At 40.6% G+C, this 19,651-nt stretch overlaps 1 long non-coding RNA gene across 1 annotated transcript in view; it reads right to left on the bottom strand.

The window, feature by feature from the left end:
* The window catches only part of LOC110257461, a 331,523-nt gene that overhangs the window by 304,194 nt on the left and 7,678 nt on the right, over positions 1–19,651 (bottom strand). Inside the window, exon 2 of the long non-coding RNA XR_002340074.1 lies at positions 9,373–9,654. This is a non-coding gene — a long non-coding RNA (uncharacterized LOC110257461). The remainder of the gene's footprint in view (positions 1–9,372; positions 9,655–19,651) is intronic.

The following is a 19,651-nucleotide window of genomic DNA, read 5'->3' as shown; positions in this document are numbered from 1 at the left end:
ATGCTATTGTCCTCAAATCTCATCAGCCTCTGATAGAGATTTATGGGCTTTGTTTAGTGTAATAATAAACACATTATCTTTAAATCAAGGATCAGCTGTCTGAGTTTAACAGATAACATCTGGTGAGTATCACATAGAGGGAGCATCCTTATCTGAGAGCTGTACACACCCTCCCTTCTCTTCCTTACCCTGCTGGTGGCTGCGCTGCTGCTCCTCCAATGTGGATGCTGATCAACATCTTATAGTGGGACTGGGATGAAGGTGGGCAGGAATGAGAGAGGAGGGTCAGGGCAGGCAACTCCCTGGCACTGAAGAAGGAGAATTCACCACACTCATACTCTAGATAAACTACCATCTTTTACTTTAGAATATACTAACAACCTGTGATAGGACAAGAAAAAAAGAGTGTGCGGTATATCTGGGGGGTTGTTCCCGTTGTGGCTCAATGGTAATGAACCCAACTAGTATCCATGAGGATGCGGATTCGATCCCTGGCCTCTCTCAGCAGGTTAAGAATCTGATGTTGCTGTGAGCTGTGGTGTAGGTCACAGATGTGGCTCAGATCCTGCGTTGCTGTGGCTGTGGTATAGGCTAGCGGCTGTAGCTCCGATTTGATCCCTAGCCTGGGAATTTCCATATGCCACAGGTGCGGCGGTAAAAAGCCAAAAAATAAATAAATACCATTGATTCTACATACAATGGTCCTTCCTTTTACATGTGAAAGGTTCTGACAGAAAAGCCAAATTAGGCCCCAGGAAAAGGTTTGGGTGGACACCTCTGCCTACAGCCCCCTGCAAATACTGCTGTGGAGAACAGTATGGAGGTACCTCAGAAATCTATACATAGAACTACCATATGACCCAGCAATCCTACTCCTGGGCATGTATCCAGACAAAACTTTCCTTAAAAAAGACACATGCACTGCATGTTCATTGCAGCACTATTCACTATAGCCAAGACGTGGAATTAACCCAAATGTCCATCAACAGATGATTAGATTAGGAAGATGTGGTATATAAACACAATGGAATACTACTCGGCCATAAAAAAGAATGATAAATGCCATTTGCAGCAATATGGATGGAAGTAGAGACTCCTATACTGAGTGAAATAAGACAGAAAGAGAAAGACAAATACCATATGATATCACTTATAACTGGAATCTAATATACAGCACAAATGAATGTTTCCACAGAAAAGAAAATCATAGACTTGGAGAAGGGACTTGTGGCTGACTGGGGGGAGGGGGAGGGAGTGGGAGGGATCAGGAGCTTGGGGTTAATGGATACAAACTATTGCTCTTGGAATGGATTTACAATGAGATCCTTCTGTGTAGCATTGCGAACTATGTCTAGATACTTACATCACAACACAACAATGGGAGCAAAAAGTATGTATACATGTATGTGTAACTTGGTCCCCATGCTGTACAGCAGAAAATAAATAAATAAATAAATAAATAAATAAATAAAATTCACTGTAAAATAAAACTAAAAAAAAAGAAAAGGAGTCATGAGGATCCCAAGCTATGGATTTTTGTGACCCCTCACTTTCATCCCCTCACACTCAAACCTCTTTCAAATCTCTCTGCCAACTCAGCTGGTTCTGGAGCCATGCTCACTATGTCTCGAGGACACAGGCTCTCAGCCTTGTATGACCACCTCCATTCTGGAATTCTCCAGGTAATTCCTTGTGGTCCAAAGAAATGACATCTTCAATGATGGCACTTTGATATTAGCACAGTACCACACAAGACACAGGGCCATACTGATTCTTGCAATACCACGAGACAGATATTGTTATTTCCATTGTATAAAAGAAGCATCAGGCTTTAGGAGGCCATGGGATGTGTCCAAGTTGATGTAGCTTGTTCTAAATGACAAAGCTGTAGCTTAGTTCCACACAGAGGAACCGACACTACTGGTTTGCTCAGGATGGAGGGGGTTCCCAAGAAATGGGACTTTCAATGCTCAAAGCAGGTCAGTCTCAGTCAAACCATGGTATGTGGTTAAATCTAATCCCATGTTCACTTACTGTCATGGCAGGTATGCTTACCACCAAGTGAAAGCCAGAGCAGGACTCTGGGGTTTGCCCTTTCTCAGAGCCCTAAGGTAAGTCATTCTTACTAACCTGTGTCCTACAGATGTAGCGAATCACCCTTATCACTCCACTTGCCTCCAGCAGCTCTCTATATATGACATTAAGTGCCAGATGGTTTGATGGACTTCCTTTGAAATACAAATATATACAATGGAATACTACTCAGTCATAAAAAAGAACAAAATACAAGTGCCATATGATATGAAGTCAGAAGGAGAAATACAAGTGCCATATGATATCACTTATATGTGGAATCTGAAACATGGCACAAATTAACCTATCTACAGAACGGACATAGACTCAGAGAACAGACTTTGGTTGCTGGTGGGGGGAGAAAGAGGGATGGACTGGGAGTTTGGGTTGGTAATGGAAACTATTAAAGTTAGAATGAATAAGCAATGAGGCCCTACTGTACAGCACAGGGAACTATATCCAGTCTCTTGGGATAGAACATGATGGAAGATAGTATAAGAAAAAGAATGCATATATGCGTATGACCAGGTCACTATGCTGTACAGCAGAAATTGACATGGCACTGTAAATCAACTATATGCCAATAAAAACAAAATTAAAAAAAAGAAATACAAACCTAAAAGAGGACAATAAACTCCTTTAAAATATCAGAGCAGTTCTAAATACTCCCCAACCATCCACTCCTCAGCACCATCTAGCCTCTTCTTGTCTAATGGGGGCATTGGTTGGAGAAGAGGAAAGGAGTTATTGTAAGTTTTGCATACGTCTCATCAGGGTATCTGGCAATGAGACACTCACGCTGGGTTAATCACTGCTGTGGGTGTCCTAGGAATGACAATGAGCCATTTTATGAAAACTTGATAGTCATCACACCCACGGCATGGCAGGAAGGAAGGAAGGGAAAGAGGAACCACTCCTTGCTGCCACTTGAGCTTGAGAGAAATATAACCCCAAGAAATAGCAAATCATGAGAAAAATTGGGAAGTGCCTTTGGCAACAGCTTTACTGGAAATAAGCAAAGAAGGTAGAATAAAAACTAGAGCAGGTATTCCAGACAAAAGTCATTTAATTGGGTTTTTAAGTTTTCAGTTGTATATAACTTCTAAAATATTCAAGAAAAAAAGTCTGTTCTCTTAATAAGATCAAGGAACATATGTTGAGTGTTTACAACATGCCAGATACTCCTCTCAGCATTTTACTCTGTTGAATTACTTACAATAATGGTAGTAAATCATCACAATATCCACATGTTGTAGGTACTTTATTGCCTCTATTTTACAGCTGAGGAAACACTACAGAGAATGATTAGAAAACCAGAGCTTCAGTATGTGTAGAGACCAAGATTTGAACCCTAAGCGTTGCACTACACTGCTTTTCCTTGGGGCCAAGGAAAGAATTTCTGTCTACCAAAATAGGTACCCAAAACTCGAGGTGTTCAGAAGTATAAATAAACTGTGAGCAGAAAGAATCAGCCCATCAGAGAAGACTGACGAACAGCTCTTTGACAGGAGGGTGAATGGCTGGTTTGGCCTCCCCAGTGTTTAGTGACAGTGACATTCAGTAAAGGAGGGGACCATCCAAATGCTACTGCTTGCATGTAATTAACATTTTTCTCTCTATGGAGTGTTTCCTTAGAAGATACATATGTGATTTCCAAGATATTTGGATCATGCTTTCCAAGCTAAGTAAAGTAGTCAGCCACACGTCGTCTACATTTATAAGCGCATCCAAAGGTAGGAACAAGTTAAAGGAAAAGATGGAAAATGACAGTAGCAATACAAAGAAAAGTTAAGAGAAGGTGACACCAAGTGGGAGAGAAATTTCTACCGACTACAGTGACAGGGGGCTGGTGTGTGGTGGGGGGGGGGGCTTTATTCTTAGACTACACCACACTAACTCTGCACTCAGAACAAATTCAAAATGATCTCAGTAAGACCGCAGTGAGTGATGGCTTGAAGCTAGATGTTAAGTCTCTGCTCACGAACTGAACCTGGGCAGCATGGTTGAATTCTAGGTATCCTAGCCAGGAATCCTAGGCACTAGACCAGCTAGAGGCTGGAAGTGGAATTGCCCTGATTCTTGCCCTGTTGAAAGCAAGAATGTTTTAAAGAGGCAAAGACTGTAAAAGCAGGTACGACATTTATTATTAGAGACATAGTACAATATGACACAGTACAGCACGTGGGAGAGCACTCCCAGAGTTAGTCTATTTATCTAAGGCAGAAGCAAAGCAGTAACACACACCCAAAGGAGCGTAGGTGTGGGCATCCTTCTAAATGAGGAGTGTGCCAGAGAGGTGATTTAAATCACTTATACAGGACAGTTCTTCTGGGTCTTTGTTTCCTTTGGCCAATTATCTTGTTTTATTTTTTCATACCTAACAGGACCCAGGGCTCTCCCTGATATGTGTGCATATCTTTTGGCCAAGATGGATTCTAGATTAAACGGTTCTGGGATGGTTATCAGGACTTATTATGGCCTGGTGCCCCCTCCCTTTTTGACCCCCAGGAGTGTTTCTGCACATGTATAGTCAGGGAAGCCTCCTTGACCCCAGGAGGAACTGATGTGTTCATCTTATCTTTTTATTCCAGCAGAGCTCAGCTCCTGCCATTAACTTTCCCCCCGGATGTGTAAAAGAGAAACCAGGCCCAATGTATTCAGCCTAATAAGTCCTAGCTGTTCTCAGCTCAGAAGCCCATCTACCTCCTACCTCAAAAACAGACTTTGAGAAGGCACAAAAAACACAGATTCATCCTCACCCTTTACAGACATCCTAGATGGAGGCACTACACTCTCAGAAAGATGGGAGGCCATATCTCTAATGCTAAGAAATCATTTCCCGAGCCATCCTGAGGGTCCTCCTTCCATCTCTGGCCCCTTCAGCTTCCTCTTTTTTGCATGCTTAGGATACTACAGCTCCCAGCATGCACTGTGCAGAAGGCCAAGTGGAAGGTTTAGAGACGGGTGTGTCCTCAAGTGTTTAGTTGCAGAAGGATAGGCTTTGTGAGACTGGTGGAAATAGGAGTCCCTTTAAGATAAGCCAGGTGGGGCATGGGGGTAGTAAAAAATAATTTGGGACAGGGAGAAGTGTCTGAATCAATCTCTGGCTGTGCTTTATGGAAGGACAGTGTAGGCCATAAAGATAGTCAATCACTTTTTCAGTTAGTAAACACTTAAACACTTCATTCAAGGACAATTAATCTGAAAACACTAATGTAAGTGTTTTTTTTTACTCATATATATATATATATATATATATATATATATAATTTCTATAATCCATACTAAAATTTAAAATTTAGTATATAATATATATATCTTCATTTCTTTTCAAGAAGAAGGCAAGTATCGATAGGTCAGAACTAGGAAAATAAGTACAAAAAGGGGGATCAAAAGAAATCCATCAAAACAGTATGATGCTGGCACAAAAACAGAAATATCAATCAATGGAAGAGGATAGAAAGCTCAGAAATAAACTCAAACACCTACAGTCAACTAATCTATGACAAAGTAGGCAAGAACATACAGTGGAGGAAAGATAGTCTCTTCAATAAGTGATACTGGGAAAACTGGACAGCTACATGTAAAAGAATGAAATTAGAACACTAATGCCATACATAAAAATAAACTCAAAATGGATTAAAGACCTAAATGTAAGGCCATATACTATAAAACTGCTAGAGGAAAGTATAAGCAGAATCCTCTTTGACATAAATCTCAGCAACATCTTGTTTGATCTACCTCCTAGAATAATGACAATAAAAATAAAAATAAACCAATGGAACCCAATTAAACTCAAAAGCATTTGCACAGCAAAGGAAACCATTTTTTTAAAAAATGAAAAGACAATCCACAGAATGGGAGAAAATCTTTGCAGATGATTCAACTGACAAGGGCCTAATCTCCAAAATAAACAAACAAATCATACAACTCAACAATAAAAAAAACAAAACAACCTAATTGAAAAATGAGCAGAAGCCATAAATTGACATTTCTCCAAAGAAAACATAAGAATGGCCAGTAGGCACATGAAAAAATGCTCAACATCCCTAATTGTTAGAAAAATGTAAATCAAAACTACAATGAGGTACTGCCTCACATGGATCAGAATGGCCATCGTTAATAAGTCTACAAGTAACAAATGCAGAGATGGTGTGGAGAAAAGGGAAACCTCCTATGCTGTTGGTGGGGATGTAAATTGGTACAACCGCTATGGAAAACTAGATATAGTATGGAGGTTCCTCAGTAAATTAAATATAGAACCACCATATGATCCAGCAGTCCCACTCCTGGGCATATATCCGGATAAAACTTTCATTCAAAAAGATACATGAACCCCTATGTTCATTGCGGGACTATTCATAGTAGCAAAAACATGGAAACAACCTAAACATCCATCAATAGATGAATGGAATAAGAAGAAGTGGTACATATATACAATAGAATACTACTCAGCCATAAAAATAACACTATTTGCAGCAACATGGGTGTAACTAGAGATTCTCATACTAAGTAAAAGTCAGAAAGAGAAAAGACAAATACCATATGATATCACTTATATGTGGAATCTAAAATACGGCACAGGAATTCCCATTGTGGTGCAGCAGAAACGAATCTGACTAGGAACCATCAGGTTGCGGGTTCGATCCCTGGCATTGCTCAGCAGGTTAAGGTTCCAGCGTTGCCTTGAGCAGACACGGCTCAGATCTGGCGTTGCTGTGGCTGTGGTGAAGGTCAGTGGCTACAGCTCCGATTCGACCCCTGGCCTGAGAACATCCATATGCTGCAGGTGCAACCCTAAAAAATAAAGAAATAAATAAAATATGGCACAAATGAACCTACAAAACAAAAAGAGACCCATAGACATAGATAATAGACTTGTGGTTTACAAGGTTGGGGCAGGGGAGTGGGATGGACTGGCAGCTTGGGGTTGGTAGATGCAAACTATTACATTTAGAATGGATAAGCAATGAGGTCCTACTGTACAGCACAGGGAACTATATCCAATCTCTTGGGACAGAACATGATGGAAAATAGTATGAGAAAAAGAATGTACTATGTATGACTGGGTCACTATTCCATATAGCAGAAATTGACACAATGCTATAAATCGACTGGACACTAATAAAAATTAAAATAAAAAAAATCCAAGAAAGGCTGACCAAAATAAAATTTAAAAGTAAGTGGAAATGGAAAATTCAATTCATGCAATTAAAATGCAAAGCAGTAAAGAATGTTATGGTCACTGCAAAAAGTCAAAGCACTGTTTAATGGATTGAGTTAAAAAGCTTGTTTCAGAATAAAGACGAAAAGCAAATAAAAATAAAAATATGAACGGAAAAAAATGAGTACACGTAGAGGAAATAAATTCAAGCCAAGAATGTTCCTAGGACAGAAAACAGAGCATCAGAACAAATGAAATAATCTCAATTAAAAAAGAAGAAACATTTTTCTGAAATAAAGCTTACCTCACAACTTTAAATATCTAGAAAGCCCTCTTTGAACTCTAGGGGAATTTAAAAGAAACTACATCTAGACCAACACCAGATGTTTATTTTCTAGAATAAAGAGGGGGGAACAAAACACCGTGGAGCATTCAGGCAAGGCAAAATCAACAAATAAAATCAGGCAGACTGGTGTTAAACATCTCTACAATATTGCATGTATCAGATTAGTAAATCAGATTAGATATGTGTCCGCAAACACTGCATTTTCTGTATTCCATACTCAGCAGAGTTCTATCTCTAAAGCATATGATATTTTCCGGGAGACCCTCTCAGCTCTGTATGACTCAGAAAATATAACAGGTATGAACCCTGCTTCAAAATATTACTAAGAAGATGCATGAATCAAACTCTGGGATATAAGTTGTGATAAATGTTAAAACAATTTAATCATATCGATTAAATAACAACTGTTAAATAACAATTCACAATTGAATATTGGAACTAAACAATTTCTGAAGAGGAAGCCTTTCTGGTCAAACTAGGTAATCATTGAATAATGACCTTAGTCTTTAACAATTTTAAAAGGTTATATGGGAGTTCCCGTCATGGCGCAGTAGAAACAAATCCGACTAGGAACCATGAGGTTGCAGGTTCAATCCCTGGCCTCGCTCAGTGGGTTAAGGATCTGGTGTTGCCCGTGAACTGTGGTGTAGGGTCGCAGATGAGACTCAGATCTGGCATTGTTGTGGCTGTGGTGTAGGCCGGCAGCTGTAGCTCTGATTAGATCCTTGGCCTGGGAATCTCCATATGCTGTGGGTGCGGCCATAAAAAGACAAAAGACAAAAAAAAAAAAGAAAGGTTCCGTGCAGGATGTAGGGGAGAAAACAAATATTTGCCATATTCCTTTTCCATATACGTATAAAAGAGAGCCAATCTATCTGATAAGAAGAGATTTTATAAGGTTAAAGTTATCCACATGTATAATTTAAAACAATATGACTATTTTTAAAACAACCACTAAATTCGAGATAAATAAAAAACAGCCAAACGTCATCATAGGGCAAGTTCAACAACAACAAAAATTGAGCCAAGTACTAGTTTTTCTTAGCAATATAAAGAGGTTAATTTTTCCTTTTGAAAAGTAAATAGTTTTAGATTTAATAAAAAAATTGACCATAGCCAATAGCATATTCAAGACCACAGAAACTATTTAAGAAAACGACCGAAAACAATAGAAAATAAAACTCAACAGATTCAACAGAACAGAAAAGTACAAACCACATTCTTTCACCACTATAAAAAGTTGTATACTACAATAAAACTAGAAATTGTTAAAGAAGCAAAAAAGATTTTCAATTCTTTGAAATCTAATAATGCTCTGCATGCTTCTCAGAGAAAATAAACATTTCACATGGACATTTAGATCATAGAACAACACATGAGAATATTTCAGATGCAAATATATGAAATACTGCAATTTGCACTCAGTTATATAGTCAATCCTTTACTGGTATTGACATTAAAAGAGAAAGAGTGAAAAAATTAATAAAAATAAAAATATGATGAAAAGCAGAAGGAACAAATAACAGAACTAGAGAGAGCAATTAATGTATGAGAAAAAAGTACAATTAATAAATACAGTCAAGAGATATATTGTGTGTGTGTGTGCGCGCGCGCGCGTGCGTGCGTGTGCATGTGCCTGTGCCCGTGTGTGTGTGTGTGTGTGTGTGCGTGCGTGTGTGTTGGCTCAAAAACTAGTCCCTGGACACAGAGGTCAAGGAGAGACCTAAGCATGAGGCAGACACTTCAGATTGGTGGTGGACAGGGTAAATAAGCAGGGGAACTTACATACCTGGCGTGGCTTGTCTTGAGCGTCAGTCACAAAATGAGTTGCTCTCAGCACCTGCTGCCAGCATCTTAAGGTTTGTATAGAGGCCTTAATAGAGTTCATCCCGTTTTCCATCCAGACGGTCTCAACAATACATGCTCTCTCCAGGCTGCATCCTCAAAAATGGCTCCCACAGCGGGAACAGTGGGCGAGAATGTACATTTCAAAAACAACGGAGTGGGTGAGGAGCCTCTGATTAATTGCCTGGGTAGCAGGAGGTCATGTCTTCTTGATGACCTCCTCCAACTGGGGAAAACATAGGGAAAACTTATAAATTTGAGATACATCAGAACTATATCTAAGTCCACACGTTTCTAGCTGTGAATCCCTGCTCCATCCCTTACAAAACTGTGTGACCTGAGGCAGGTTGCTTAACCTCCCTGATCCTCAGATTCTTTATCTCAAAAATGGCAATAAAGAGAGTACCTTTTTTCACAGGAAGATAAACTGTGTGACAGCCAATTAATCCCCCCTGCCTGATATATTGTAAGTACTCAATATATAGTATTTATTCTATCTGCTTAAGAAATACAAGAGAAAAACACAAGCAAACACAATTTGACATAAGAGCACTGTGCAGTTCCCATCATGGCTCACCGGGAACAAATCTGACTAGCATCCGTGGGGACGCAGGTTTGATCCCTGGCCTCACACAGTGGGTTGAGGATCCGCTGCTGCCATGGGCTGTGGTGTAGATCACAGACAAGGCTCAGATCCTGAGTTGCTGTGGCTGTGGCATAGACCAGTGGCTACAGCTCCGATTTCACCACTAGCCGGGGACCCTCCATATGCCGCAAGTGTGGCCCTAAAAAGACAAAAACAAACAAAAAGCACCGTAACAATAGATAGAGTGATATTTAAACCTATGAGATAACATTATGTCAGATGTACATGACAATAAAAAGAAACTTCAAAAAATTTAAAATTTTCTGGAAAAAATATAAATTGCTAGGATTTGACAAGAAAACTGCTCAAACATCCTTTAAGGAAACATAATTTTTCATGTAATCTGTACTGGGGAAAAAAAACCACTTAGCTCTTCCTCTTCAATGACCAAGCATAATTAACCCATATAGCAAAACCTTACATGGACAACACTTTGAGCCAACCTATTTCAAAAGATGTTTCCTAGTTGCACTAGAACTATGGAATATTAAAAAATTTAAGCTTTAATATTTTTGAGAATACTACATTAATTCCCCCAAATATTCCTACACACATACATAAACACACACACACACCAAATTTGAATAGGAAATTCTGTGTTCTCACAGCATCCTGGCCTCCCTTATTGTAACATTTATCAAAATGTATCACAATTGCCTATTTCCTGGTCTATATACCTACCTAATTGTTTCCACATTACCTGGGGCAAGGATCATGTCTATTTCTTTTGTCATTATTGCCACAGTTCTGTTAACACGTTGTTTGAACAAAACTTTTATAGGGGAAAAAAGAAAAAAAAAAAAGATCTTCCAACAATTTAAAAAAAACTCCAAGTTGGAGTTCCCACTGTGGCTCAGCTGTAGTGAACCCGACAATCATCCATGAGGATTAGGTTCGATCCCTGGCCTTGCTCAGTGGCTCAGTGGATTAAGGACCTGGCATTGCTGTGAGCTGTAGTGTAGGTCATAGATGAAGTTTGGATCTGGCGTTGCTGTGGCTGTGGCATAGGTCGGTGGCTACAGCTCCAATTTGACCCCTAGCCTGGGCACTTTCATATGCTGAGGGTACACCCTAAAAAGACAAAACAAAAAACAAAAAACCCTCCAAATTATAAAAATATTAATCAGAATTCTTGCCTACAGAATTGATCATTTCAGATCACTGACAGCATATATTTCTTTTCTTTTTATTTCTTTCTTTCTTTTTTTTTTTTTTTTTTTTTTTGTCTTTTCTAGGGCAGCACCTGCAGCATATAGAGGTTCCCAGGCTAGGGGTCTAACTAGAGCTATAGCTGCTGGCCTATGCCACAGCCACAGAAACTCGGGATCCAAGCCATGTCTTCAACCTACACCACAGCTCATGGCAACGCCAGATCCTTAACCCACTGAACAAGGCCAGGGATCCAACCCGCAACCTCATGGTTCCTAGTTGGATTCGCTAACCACTGAGCCATGCTGGGAACTCCAGCATATATTTCTTATACTTACCTGACCATAGAAACAATGTTTGCAAAAAAGACCCCCTTATTAATACTTGTTGCCATATAATGCCAATTTAGGAAACACTTACTAATTTTGCTCATAAATATTTGATGCTAAAAATCCAAATAAAATATCAGCCAATATTTATATTTTAAAAATACTTTTCCTTGATAGAGTTAATCCCAAGAATACAAGGATGACTTGTTATTAGGAAATCTACTGATAAAATACAGCAATAGGTCAGAGAAGTAAAAGATATATATATATATCATCAGCTTAACATATAATGGGTAAAACAATAAAATTTAGCCTTCCTTTAGGAATAGAAACTTCTGTGAATTGTTGGTAAAAAAATATATATATATTCTCCTAGAATGGGAAAATACCCATGTTCTAGCCAACAATCACAGGCACTTCACAACACTCTTCTTCTTGCCTATCCTGACTTCCTAAGTTTCCTCTTTCTCAAATCAAAGCAAATACCTTAAGACTCAGACCAGTTGAAAATGAGGAATTCATCCTAAAGTTTCATGCAAGGTGGGTCTTAAATGCAAAGGCCTTTACATTATAGAATATACTTTAAAATCATAAAGAATGTAAAAAAAATTATATAACACCATGTTGTCAATCAATTACATTTAAATATTTTTAATTTAAAAATTATAAACAAGATTAGGAGTTACCGTCACAGCACAGCAGAAATGAATCCCACTAGGAAACATGAGGTTTCGGGTTCGATCCTTGGCCTCACCCAGTGGGTTAAAGATCTGGTGTTGCCGTGAGCTGTGGTGTAGGTCACAGACGTGGCTCGGATCTGGTGTTGCAGTGGCTCTGGCATAGGCTGGCAGCTGTAGCTCCAATTAGACCCCTAGCCTGGGAGCCTCCATATGCCACAGGTGAGGCCCTAGAAAGACAAAAAAAAAAAAAAAAAAAAAAAAAAAGACAAAAAAAATTATAAATAAGATTAAAAGACAAATAATTTAGCAAATGTTCACAAACATAACAGAGTATCCTTAATATTCTCAAAGTATTTATAAGAACAATAAATTATAGGAAAGTGAGAAAAAATACAAAAAAGAAGCCAAACATATTATCTTTCTATATTCTATTTATGTTTATTTATTATAGATATAATGTGTTATATGTATTTTATGTATCTGCTTATTTTTGATCCTATGCTTACTTATTTTTCTAAATCTATGGTCACAATGATACTTAAGAACCCTACCCTCTCTTATTTTTTTTTTTAGGGCGGCACCCACGGCATATGGAGTTTCCCAGGCCAGGGGTCTCTTCCCAGAGGCCAGCTCCGGCAGCCAGGGAGTGTACACTTTTTCCCCATAGGAGAGGGACACAGCGTTGGCGAATGTACAAATACGGAGACAGCCTCTTTGTCCCTTCTTTCAGGGCGCTGGACTGCTCAAACTTTATTGGCAACAGTGGTTGATTATACAAACAGTTTTTCACTACAGATTACATCCCAGTGTTAAAAGTACATTGGTTAACTATTACATGGTATAGCAGCTATGCATCCTGTTTTAAGAGCTCTATCTTAACTAAACTTAGTGAGTACTTTGAAGAGGCCATAGACACAAGAATTTGGCATTCACAAACCTTGTCTGTAGACTGGTGCTTATCTTCAAAGCATTATGGCAGGGAGATAGTGTGAGTAAATATAAACCAACTTAACTAAACTAGCTATCACTTAAAAGCTTTTAAAATCAGGGACAAAACTCACAGTTAGGTTTTTTGGATGATATATGTCTAACTTTTATGAAGCTCATTAAAATCCTAACTCTAAAGTTTACTATATAACTATTTATTAGATAAACACTATGTTTTAACTAAGTTGGATTTAAATAGGGGAAAGTCCTTCAGGATGAAATTCTTATTATATTATCGTTGTAATTTTGTTAAATCACAAGTCACCACAGGAAAATAAGAATGGGAAATAAGAATAATAAGTAAATAATCAGGAAAGACTGAGGAAAACTGAATAACAAATAAAACAACAGGAAAGACTAGGTCACCCAAGAAACAATCCATGCTCTCCAGCGCAAACATGGAAATTGTTTTCCCAGGAAAGCCCCAATTTTTCCCCATCAATATCAAAATGAGAGCTGTGTAACCTGAGGCCTGCCCTCAGCTTGTACCTTGCAGGCAGGCTTTCATCCTGACCAGAGGCCCACCTTCGGCTTGTACCATTCAGGTGAGCTCCCTTCCTTGGTTAGGAACCTGCCTTCAGGTTTTTTTTTGCCATCAGGCAAGGTCCTTGTTTTGAGTCCCTGCCTTTTCTCAGCTCCCCGCAGGGGTCAAATTGGAGCTGTAGCCACTGGCCCACGCCACAGCCACAGCAACGCCAGATCCAAGCCACATCTGCGGCCTACACCACAGCTCATGGCAACCCCAGATCCTTAACGCACTGAGCAAGGCCAGGGATCGGACCTGCTTTCTGATGGATGCTAGTCAGATTCGTTTTCCACAGAGCCATGGTGGGAACACCTACCCTCTCTTATTGATCATCCTAATTCCAATCTTTCCTCATCTGAGTTATTGTCATATTCCGCAAGATTAAATGTCTAAAAGCAAAACTTGGATTGTCTTCTCAAATAGCACAAGTGACTCAGGACTCCAAATATTAGCCACAATGGCAATGAATATAGTTTTATCCGAGGCAATTCTGCCAGTAAAGTAAAACCTCTGGAAGTTACGTGGACCTATGAGAGCATGTGGATCCCTACAGGAGCAACCACCAGAACCAGCAGTTCATCCACTCATCACAGTGTGTGAAGCCTCCAATCACTAAAGCTCTGTACCAGGTCCTGAATGCCCAAAGATGAGTAAGATCAAGTTCTCACCCCTGAGAATCTCACAGTCCAGAGAAGAAAAGCAAGAAGATAACGTTAGTGGTACACTGAGCTGAGGATCACATTGGCACCATTCTCAGAATGATCTGGAAAGAAAAAAAAAAATGCACTTGACTCAGTCTAAGTCTTCCTAGAGGATGGTACACCCAAGCTGCAGCTTATAGACTAAGTAAGAGTCACTTAGAGAAAGAGGGAAAACAGAGCACGCCTGGTAGAACTGACAATATAAATAAAAGCAAGTAGGATTTTGATGAATGTCACTCAATCCTAAATGGTAAGCTCAGCAACAGGGAGAGATAAGACAATAAAAGGTAAGTAAAAACAAGCCATGGGAGTTTTTTGGGTTTTTTTTTTTTTTTTTTTTTTTTTTTGGGCTGCCCTGCCATTCCCCAGCAAGGGATCATATCCAAGCCCTAGTTACACCAGAGGCAACAACAGATCCTTAACCCACTGTGTGAGGCCAGGGATCAAACCTGCATTCCAGCTCTACCAAGATGCCACTGATCCCACTGCACCACAGCAGGAACTCTGGGAGTTTTTTAAGGTTTCTGGAACTTGACAGTAGTTTCATTGGACCTTAAACTCTAAGCTCATTAAGGATAAGAACTACTGCATCTTCCTCATAGTCGACCTAATACATCACTCCTTCTGAATTGCCAGCTATAAATTGCACACTTGGTGCTCACAATGCCATGATCAGCCTCTTTATGAAGCCGTCTTTGTATTTCCAAATCAGCTGAAAGAAGGCACAGGCTGTGCCTTCCACAGAAGCCTCATCTTAAGCTGAAAATTGATGTTGCTAGGACAGAGATTCTCAACAGCTCAGAAAGCACAAACTTTATTTCTCTGGGGCTGTTTCTCACTCTCTAGTCACTCCTGGAGAACTTCACGGATGCGTTTTGCTAGCATATGAGGAGGTTATAACCAGAGGGAGAATGTGTTTGAACTCCAGGTTGAATCCAGTTCCAAACCAGAGCTCCATCGGTGCATTATTTATCAATAGCATTTAAGAGCTCCTGGTGAGCCAGCACTGACTTAGCTCTATAAATAAACTATATCAGACTACATTGCTGTCCTCACATCCTAAAGAGAACAAGGAACAGCATATATACAGTTTACATCAGAATAATTATGACTAAGCCATGCTCAGTTAATTGGCCAACCATGGCAATAAGCCATTTAAGCCTGGGGGGTGAGGAAGGCTGTGAGGAAACTTAAGCCTTTCTGGCATGTTTTTGTATTGTTTTCTTTTCTTTTTTAAAGCTTTTGCTTTCTAACAGCATAGAGATTCTTTTACTGTGAGAAAGAGGGTCTCTTCCAAGGAAGTCATGGAAGAGTGAGTAAAAGGCTGCTCGCTATGCTAATATCTCACGGAGGACCATCAAGTCTCAAGAATTCAAAGGAACTTAGTTTCTTTTATGAGAAACTTTTATTTTTGCTGGTAAGAGAGGATCAGGGAAGCAAATTGTTAGAACTTGGAATTACTTGTAATTTGGAGATCCTCAGTGATGTTTGCTGAGATGGCAGCAAGAGATGGAGTGGGGGATTGCATGAGAAGAGGCCAAGCATGGTGGGGTGGTCAGAATGATAGGGATGGAGTAGGATAGTTGCTTGGGTGGTTGTGGTGATTGTGGTTGTAGGGATGGAGGGGGGGAGCCTGGGGAGCTTTGGGAGATCACTGTAGGTTGGTGATCACTTGGGAGGGCCATCAGAATGAGGCAGGCTTGCTTGATTAATGGAGGCATGAGATAGGCCTCAGGTCATTGGGTGGGGGACGGGGTGAAGCCTACATTCAGGGTCAGACCAAGGGCAGGAGTTTAAGGACCAACCGCCTGCTGATTTGGATAAGCACCTTGACAGTCCTAATTTGACCTTATAAGATACCAGTGAGGAGCTACTACTGGTAAAAGAGGAAGAGGCGGTCTTTTCCCACCCCCGTTTCCTTTGGATTATAAAAAATGTTGCCTATCTAATCTTGGGGGCAGAGCCTCCTTGCCTACCCGCTTGCATCTCTCACAAGCATCTTTTCTTAATAAATCTATTTCTTGCCTATCACTTTCTCTTTCTCTGAATTCCTTCTGTGCTGAGACACAAGGCACCCAAACCTCAGTAAGTCCAGACAGAAGGTAAGTGATTCTAATTTAAAAACCATGGGTTCAAGTCCCAATCTGGGTTCTAGCTAGGTTCAAGTCATAAATGCTATTAGTTTCAGGAACATTATGAAGAGACCCAAAGCTGCTGTAGTCCCAGCAAAGAAACAATGAAGGGAGTTCCCCTGTGGCTCAGTGCGTTAAGAACCTGACATAATATCCATGAGGATGCAGGTTCGATCCCTGGCCTCACTCAGTGGGTTAAAGATCTGGCATTGCTGCAAGCTGTGATGTAGGTCCCAGATGCAGCTCAGATCAGGTGTTGCTGTAGCTGTGGTGCAGGCCCAGCAGCTGCAGCTCCAATACAACCCATAGCCTAGGAACTTCCATATGCCACATCTCTCAGCCATAAAAACAAAAACAAAAATGCAATGGAAATTCCATGCATAGCAGGGATGTAAGAATTTGGCAGAGGGGATACCAGTGGAGAAGGTATGAAGGAAGATAGATGTTGAGAGGGAAATCTTGGGTGTTAAATGAGGAGGAAGGCTAGGACTAGAGATTGGAGACTGACTAGTGCCTGGGTACCCTCCCCATTTGGGGAACAGTGAGATAGTATTGGCTGTTGTGGGAGCCCCCAGACATTTGAGATAAACAGCAGCCTAATGCGGAGATGAGGCCAGAGAGAAAGCAGCGACATTACTGGACAAAGAGGAGGGTATGCAAATGAAAGGTGTGAGCTGTAAGAAAACTGCAGAAGATGCAGGGAGAGACCTTAAGGTAGCAAATTTGCATTGAGCTGAAGCTGAGAGACTGAAAATTCTAATGGATAATGACCAGACCATGTAGAAAGATAGAACTCTAACCCACAACTTACAGTAACCAGCCCAGGACGCCAAACCACAACCTCTGCAGCCACTGACCACAAACATCCAGGACTTGATCAATAATCGACAGCTTTCCTAATTTTTGCCTCTTCTTCCAACTTGAGAATAAGTGGAGAAAGCCAAAGAGGCCAGCATAGCCTATCACATAAGCTGCCCCATTGCTCATTAGCTCACCTCTGGCTTCCCCATGTTGACACCCTTGATCAGGGCACAGCTGATGCCTTCCTGGGGTTCTTTTGTTTGTTGTTGTTTTCCCACTATCAAGTATTCCCGCTCATCTGCCTGCCTTTGAGTCTTGGCCAATTCAAGTGATGGAGTCTGACTGTCTTACAATAACAAGCTCTGAATAAATAGGCTTCGCTTATTCTCACTGGGATGGTCTTGGTCTATTTCCATATTTCTATGTACCCAGCACTGTTCTGGGTTCAAGGAATAATGGTGACCATGGCAGGAAAAGATCTTCTGCCCTTACGAGATTAACATTCTTTGGGGAGAGACTGACAAGAAGCAAGGTAGACTGTTTATGAAGGAAATAAGTCAGGATGATGTAATGGGGGGGGTGGATAATGTTATACTGAGTAGTAAAGAAAGGTCACCTCAAGGAAGTGACATTGCAACTGAAAACTAAGAGGTAAGGAAGAGCCAGTCTTGTCAATTTCCGGGGAGGTGACTCCAGATGGCGAGAAAGGCAAGTTCAAAATACACCGGGATGGACCACCCTGGGTTGTGCTTCAGAAACAGAAAAGGCCTAGGTGGCCGGGATGTGATAACTGAGGGGAAGCTGGGGTCAGGATGGGGAGGAAGGCGGGGCCTGATCACACAGGACTGAAGCTGGAGAGACAACCCTGGAAGGTTTTAGTCAGGGATTTTTGAGGTCCTAAGACAATTGCAAATATACAAGCAGAGCCAGATTTCAATGTTCCTTTCCAGTCAATTACCACTATCAAGTCAGGGCAGTTCATCCTAAAGATTTCAAGTGTTTATAGTGATAACAGAATTGCTGCTGGGATAATAGCGCTTCAGTGTAATTAAGTACCTCTGCTCTTCCATCATGAAGATGCAACAAGCATCTAGCTTTTTTTTTTTTTTTTGCTATCCCACGCACAGCTGATAATGGACCATCCATCAATATCCTCTTCACGCCACACTAAGACTGTTTTATGAGGATGCTGAAAACTTTAATAAACCTTCTTAGATAATTTCTTTATGAGGCAGGGAATTAGTAGAGCCAAGCATGAAATAGGTTAGGGTCTGTCAACAAAGGGGGCACCATTGTTTTTACGACTTTTCCCAGTGGTCCCTGGGTGGAAAACTCTAATTAGCTGGAATATTGATAACATATGCGCTTAGCATCGATCTGCTCTGTAAATAGCAGTCATCCCTTTGCTCAGACAGGGACTTTGCTCGGTTCTGTCATCATCACGCCTGCTCTATAACTGCTAAGCTCACTCATTTCTTTCAATTGTTAGAGTAGCAAGCCTAACACCCTAACCCCCAAGTCCCCAAAGAAAAAGAAAGTGTCAGAGAGGTCAGATGCTTGTAGTTTTCTGCTGCTGTCTAATTTATAATACAGAGCAGTTTAGGTATCAGGGCAAGCTTGCTCCTGGGCTTCTGCTGCCCACTCCAGATAAAGGTAAGAGTTGTGCGTAATGATGTGGCAAAAGAAAATGTATTATCTGATCAGCCTGGCCATGCTCGTGGCTATCTGTCAGTCACTGGAGAGGGCATCGGAGAGTCTGCCCAGTGTGTCTCTGTGCAACAAATGTAAACCTCCAAAAAGCAAAGTAAAAAGAGCTAAGAAGGGGAATGCAGCTGGCTGATGAGGTTGAACACAGCCAGCATTTCATCAAATGTTTCTTCTTTGTCCTGGGCACACTGTTAGATGACTTCCCCAGACTTTCTTGCTCTTAAGAGTGGCCAGATGATGGAGTCTCAGCCAACTGAATGTGAATGGAAGTGAAGCCTGTCACTTCCACGTGCTCTTGATTTTCCCTCGGCTGGAGGCCAATGAACAGCAGACTTAGAACCTATGTCCTAGAAGAATTGCAAGATGGGAAGTGTCTAGGTCCCTGCAAAGCATTTGAAGGAGAGGTGACTTCCAATGGGCAGCATCTATTTCAGACTTAGAGCAATAAAGAAATACCCTTTTATTGTATTACATCGCTGAGATATTGGAACTTATCTGTAACAGCCACTAGCATTAGCATAACTAACAGAGTGGGTCTCCAAATACTAGAGCCAGGTTTTCAAAG

Source organism: Sus scrofa, chromosome 17, assembly GCF_000003025.6.
Source record: "Sus scrofa isolate TJ Tabasco breed Duroc chromosome 17, Sscrofa11.1, whole genome shotgun sequence".
Taxonomy (NCBI): Eukaryota; Metazoa; Chordata; class Mammalia; order Artiodactyla; family Suidae; genus Sus; species Sus scrofa.
This window is presented reverse-complemented; position numbering and strand designations above follow the sequence as displayed.